We start from the raw sequence: 6,423 nt of genomic DNA, 5'->3' as shown, positions 1-6,423 counted from the left end.
TCCCAAAAGGCTCACCTCGCCCAGACAAGGTAAAGCCAGATCCCACAGCCCCTGCTTGCTTGTATCAGCCTGCATGGGAATATTGCATGTGGGAGGAGAGTGGGCTGTGCCGGGGCTGTGCCCGGGCAAACATTTTCAGGTGCAAAGCAGCACGTCCCAGGGGAGGAAAGCTTCACCCACTTCTGAATATGCCTTTCTTCTTCTTGGCTGTTCCCTGATCATCCCACCCTTCTTTAGCTCCGGGTCCCTTTTTTATTTTTTCTTGATCAAGGATATGCAAATGCTGCTCTGAGTCACGGCTGCTGCAATAGGAGTTTCACGTCTTCAGTAACAGCAGTGCTGCGTGAGTGTGTGCATTTCTGCTTTACGTGATTGTCTGCACGTCCCTTGGCAGACAGCAAGTATGTCTCCCAAACCACGGCTCACATGTCTAATCACTTCCACTCCAAACTCTTGAGGCTGAGTTAGGGACAATATAATAACCAGTTTCTTGCAGGCAACTGGGCAATGGTCCACCCAAAAAGTTCAGTGAATCTGCTGGCTGACATCTAACTCATCTGAAGTTCAGGTCCACAATAATCTTCTACAGTCTCCTGGCAGAGGTAACATTCAGAGACCTGATCTTCTCTGGCTCTCCTGCACTTGGCTTTGCAGGAGATACTGCCCCCAAATTTGGAGGGAGTAGTACTGGCAGGGTTGGTTAGGTGCTAGGAAAGGGGATCTGCCCACTCTTGGAGATAGAGGGCTTGTATTGGCAAACCAGACCACCACCATTTTAAATTCACAATTTGTTGGCAGCAGATAAATTTGCACTCAGGTTGGCAGACATTTCAAATTCTTCCAGTCCTGCATTGCTGTTTGTAGATGTTTGCACAGAGCCCAATATAATGGGATCTGGTCCCGATTAAGGCCAGTTGTAGTGCACATGGTAAATAGCATGGGGAAATGGCAGCAAACAGGCCTCTTCAGGAAAGCCACTAAAGTTAAACAGAAGCATGTAGATAACATGGACACTGGGACGAAGACTGGTCCCGCAGCCCTGTCCTTACCCAGTTGCAGAATCACCAAACAGACAGGGAAGATGACTAAAATGAAGTGAAAGAGAATCTTTCCTTCCTTCCCCATTCCCCATTTTCTGGTTTCATAAAGTCCAGTGAACAGCATAAGCAGACATTTGTCTAACTGTGGCACATTGCCTTCAAAAGGAGTTTATCTGAGCAGGTAATGCAGGGTTGAGCCCAGTGATGCACTGTCACATTTCAAATCTCTCCAATATTTTAAATTTCCCATTCACTGCCAGCCAGCAGCATACCTAAAGCAGGGCGGATGGGTCAGGTATGACAGGCTATGTGCCGTGACATGATTTGTGACTTTTAGAACCACCCATCGCTGCGTGTTTCTAAGGAGAGGGTGTGGGGCAGGACAGACTCTTCAGGCAGTTCAGTAATTTTTCTTTACAATGCATATGATGAAGCTTCCTTATATTATCCACTATGTCAAGTATTACTCTATTGCATATTATAGTGCTCTCTAGACTGCACCTCTCAGCTAGCCTTGAAAAAGAAACTCATTGATCCCATGTGATAAGAATCCTTAGAGCAATGTTTTTTCATATAAATAATAATTTTGGCCATTTTATAATCTTTCTATTCAAAAGTGGCTTAGTATTAAAAGTGTTTCTCTTTGCTTTTCTGCTTACATATCTATTTCCTTGGTTTCCTCATTTAAAAGTTCTTGCTCACTTAGGAGCAGATCTTGTGACTTTTGCCCAAATAAGGAGAAACAGTCACGCCATAATTTGGCGCTGGTGGTAGTGAGGGGATGGAGTAGGAAAGATTGGGAGAGTAGAATATTTTTTATTTTACTTAGGCCACATACTACAATGGTTTGCAATACCCATTTGCAGGCAGAACTGGCCAGTTTGCTGGCACATATGAGTCATTAGATGCTGACTCCATCCACAGCTGTTAACCAGCGCTTTACCCTGGCAGAGGCAAAAAGAGACAGGAATTGGAAAGTCCTGTTGGAATAAACCTGAGGAACAAGCAAAAGTATAAAATTTAGTGGGAGTTTTCTATAATTCACCAAGTAGCCCAACACACAACACAAGGGCTCGGGCTGGAGCAACAGTAGGTTGGAAGGGCTACTTGCTCCAACTTCTTCTCTTAAATGGGGGCAAATAGACCCATGTGTAACTAGTGAGCTTGCTGTTGGTACCCAGACAGGGACACTGCAGGTGCAGGCTGGCAGGGTAGGATGGAGGTAGGTTAGCAGAGAAATCAACTAATTCACTCGTCATCTACTAGCAAAAGGGGATGCAACAAGTCCAAAATTCCTTAATGAATGTAGATGGGATGCCTTTTGAGATAGGCCAGAGAGTGCAAGTGAACTTGGTCTTGATTACAAACAGTTTTTGCTGGAAGAAGAACCAATATTGGTCGGTGGCAGCAGATACAGATGTGGGCCTGTGCATACATCTCACTTGAGCACCCTGCCTCAGGCAGCCCTGGTTTGCTGTTCTGGCACAGATGTCTGTTGTTGAACAGATGTCGTCTTGTAAGCTTCCCCTAAGCAGCTCCATTTTCCAATCAGAATTGTAACTGGAATTATGTACAGAAGATAACTGCAGCATTTATAAAAGGGGAGTCTAAAAAACTGGCCTTGCAGCTCAGTGAATTGAGGTCACCCGTCAAGCTGCTGTCCTCCCCTCCTGCTTGTTTCAAAAAAGCCAGATGACTCTAATAGAGTCAGCTGCTGAATAGATACCGTTGGCATTACAAGCCAGGAAAGACAGCTAGGATACTCTTTTGTCACTAACTTATTTTTTGACCAGAGAACAAATCAATGCTTGCTGTATCGTCAAACAGGTAATGGTCTCTTGTGTAATTATAGCAAATTATTATAATAGTTATTATAATAATTTATTGATATTTGTCCCTTAAGCCAGCTCCTTCGTCATGTTTTTCACTGTCTGCTCTGTGACTGTCTTGTTGAGATCATACGCATTTTGGGCAGGGACTGTGTGTCATACGCAGCGCTGGTCACCTCACTCATGCCTAACAAGCGAGGTTCTGCTGTTGGTAATTATATTGCATCACTGAAATCAGCTGTTAGTAACAGGACAAAAAAATGTAGCATCTGCATCAGTATATAATAACTGTCAGGAATCACAATATTATTTTAATTGTAAGGAATCACAATATTATTTTCCCTGCCCTTGCTTTCAAGACCTGTGCAAACATGTAAATACATCAGGACTGGATTGTCTATGCAGTTGTCTCATGAGACATTGGCAATTAGTTTAGGCCTCAGCTTGTTAGACGCGATGGCCCTGCTAGTCAGCAGGTGTAAATCAATATAAAATAGCTGTTGCAAATCTGACCCATAGGTTGAAGAGAGCTATATCTGAAGCCAGAAATAATCTTTGGATATAGCACTGCCTGAATTACAAAAATGTGGTTTGGATTAAATCCTCAGTCTGCAATGTTAATATAATTATAACTTCAGGAAAAAAGCATCAACCTTGTTAAATAAACATCTCTGTGGCAGAGAGAACAGAACTTTTAAATAAAACAAAACAAATCTGTGAGCCAAACAAAAATCTCTTAAAAGGCAATCCAGAGTACTTTTCTTCAAACAATTTTAAAGTTTCTTCATATTTCCACTTTCTAATCATGATAGGGAGATGATTGTCTAATACCAATATCACAGCATGGCAGATAGATGAGATATTACACTGTAGACATGCTTGTGGTTTGTCTAAGGTCCACTCTTTGTGTAAGAGCTTCAGCTCTATGCCTTTTGGTATATAGACTTGATTGCAAAATGTCTGCAGATGCAAAAGTGTGTACGTAAAATTCAATGTTAAGGTCTAAATGGGGCACCACAAACCCTTGGATAAAGGGCCATGAAACTAAAATGTGCGAGCGGAGATTTTGCTTCAGCCTCAGCTCTTCAAAGAACCTGCAGTGCCAGAAATTATGTCCACCTAAAGTTCACTGCAATAACCAGATCCACGCCAATGCAGAATGCCAGCAATGCTTCATCTTCAGGAAATAGATTTTGTTGTTGTACACTATACAGTGCAAATCATACACAGATATATATTTATGTGTGTTTATTTACATGAATATATAATACACACACATGCACACATCAAATATATATAATCAGGAAATAGATTTTGTTGTTGTACACTATACAGTGCAAATCATACACAGATATATTTATGTGTGTTTATTTACATGAATGTATAATACACACACATGCACACATCAAATATATATAATTGTAAGGAACAAATATTTATACTTTGAAAAATGATGTCTTCATCATCTTGGTAAATTTTTAATTTCTCTTAACTCTAAGTTCAGCGTAAAACATTTTGACACTTTTGACCTTATAAGCAGTTAGACCAATGAGGTGAAAACAGTTGATTTTTTTTGCCCACTTTACACAAGCTGGTAAAGGACAATGCTGGTAAAAGGGTAAGTGTTACTCCAAAATACTGGAAAGCCAGCGGGATGGTGGATGAGTTGTGAAAGCAGGACACTCCCAGCAGAAGCAGGCGGGCTGGCAGGTGAGCAGGAGTCTGTCGAGAGAGGTCTCTGCAGCTTTTTGTGTCTGTAGAGCGTTTGGGTTGATGCTACACAGCTCTTTGTATCCAACTGCAAGACAGACGTAAGGGATGAACATCCTTAAAGTCCATGTGAAATTCCCTAAGATCTACAGGTGACATGAGGGATCTTTTTCTCTTGGTATCGGAGGGAGCTGGGGCTGGGATTTCACCCATGCCTGTTGCTGTTGCTATATGCTATGTTGCTATGCTGCTTTAAAGCAGTCAAACAGAATCAAAAACGTGGAGTAACAGAAATCGCAAAAATCAGTGACAAAAGAAAGCTATGTTTGTGATGTACAGCAATTTTGGAAGCACCGGGTATTTCAGTTTTATGGTGATCCCAGCAGTTTCAGAGCTGGCAAGGTTTCCCCTTGGTCAGCACAGTGGTTGTCTCCCGGCTCGACAGAGGAGCTAAAGCAAGAACCAGCCCTGCTGTGTCCCTGCCCCGGAGCTGGCACAGAGGCAGCCTGGCTGCCCTTGGCAGGGCTGCTTTCCTTCCCCTGTGGTGTCCTGGGAAGCAAAATGACTTTGGGGAAGGGGGAAGGGAGGTCAGTCCTCCTTCTTCAAACAGAAAAGAAACCTTCCCTCCCCATGCAAGTGGTCAGGCAAGCTATCTTCTAGAGATGTTGGCCAACTCCTGGTTCCTGAATTGGTGAGGCTGTTGAGGTGGCCATCATTGAAACCCCACTCTGCGCTTCATTGTGTTTCCCTGCCCAGGAGGATGCTTTAGCGTGGTGTGGTGTTGTGGGAAACCCCTTGGGCTGCATATGGCTCTGCAAGCCTGCTCTGTGAGGTGAGGGGGGCTCAGCAGCAGGCAAGAAGCAAGAAATCAAAGAGGAATCAGTCCTGGGCTGGCTATCCATGGTCAGAGAGAAAGCCCTGGTGTCAGCTGACAGCCTTGAAATATGTCAAAGCTTCCTTTTGGTGGCCCAAAGAGGCCTGGGAATTATAGCCCCATGGCCAGGGGATTTGTTGCCCTGCACAAGAAGTCACCCTGGACACAATAAAAGCAGCCTCCTCACCAGAGCAGCCAAGGCGATTGAGAAGGGCGAAGGAAGCTCTTAAACATTTGCTTTCTGGATTTTGTCTGCCAGATCTCTTGGGAGAATCTGGACTCCTCACAAAAATGCTTGACGGGAAGAAACTCCCTAGGAAGGGATTGTTCTGTTTTGTTTTGAACTTGAAGGCCTCCAGTTGACTTGGGAGACTGCCACCAGCCACCTAAAGAAAGCTTGAAGCCTTCCTACACAGGGTGGGGTAAAGTCCTACTGTGGGTGTACAAAAGGCTTTCAGAGGCATGACTTTCCCTGGGACATAATCTTCTTGCCACACTGTATTTTGTGGTTAAACATAAACTTGGTGGTTTGGTGTTTTAAATGACAAAATTCTACTGAGGTTTCTCTTTCCCCTCCCATCCCCCTGTGGCTTTTATTCCATGTTAACATGAGATTTTCCCTGGAAATCCCTCTCTATGGGTGCTATGTGCCTGCTACCACTTTTTTTTCATCCAATGACTCTTTTTAAAAAAAAAAAAAAAAAAACATAAACAATCCAAAAAGGAAACAGAAAACTGGTTTCCCTGCTCAGGGATAGGAGAACTCCTTACTGGCTTCAGCATCTCGCTCTCTCTCACACTCTCCGTTGTTCCTCGAATCTTGCATTTTAGGCAGTACATCCTCAAGGGGAGGGGAGAGTCTGTTTGTCTCCCATTGTTCATTTCCCCTGGTCCCAGCTTTAACGTCCCCTCCCGTAAGTATGCCCTCCCCACCGGGGGTGCCGGAGTCCTCTCAGGCTAGAGGAGCAGT

This window comes from Pygoscelis adeliae, unplaced genomic scaffold (genome assembly GCF_000699105.1).
Source record: "Pygoscelis adeliae isolate BGI_AS28 unplaced genomic scaffold, ASM69910v1 Scaffold103, whole genome shotgun sequence".
Lineage (NCBI taxonomy): Eukaryota > Metazoa > Chordata > Aves > Sphenisciformes > Spheniscidae > Pygoscelis > Pygoscelis adeliae.
The sequence above is the reverse complement of the archived record's forward strand: the minus strand, read 5'-3'. Positions refer to the sequence as shown.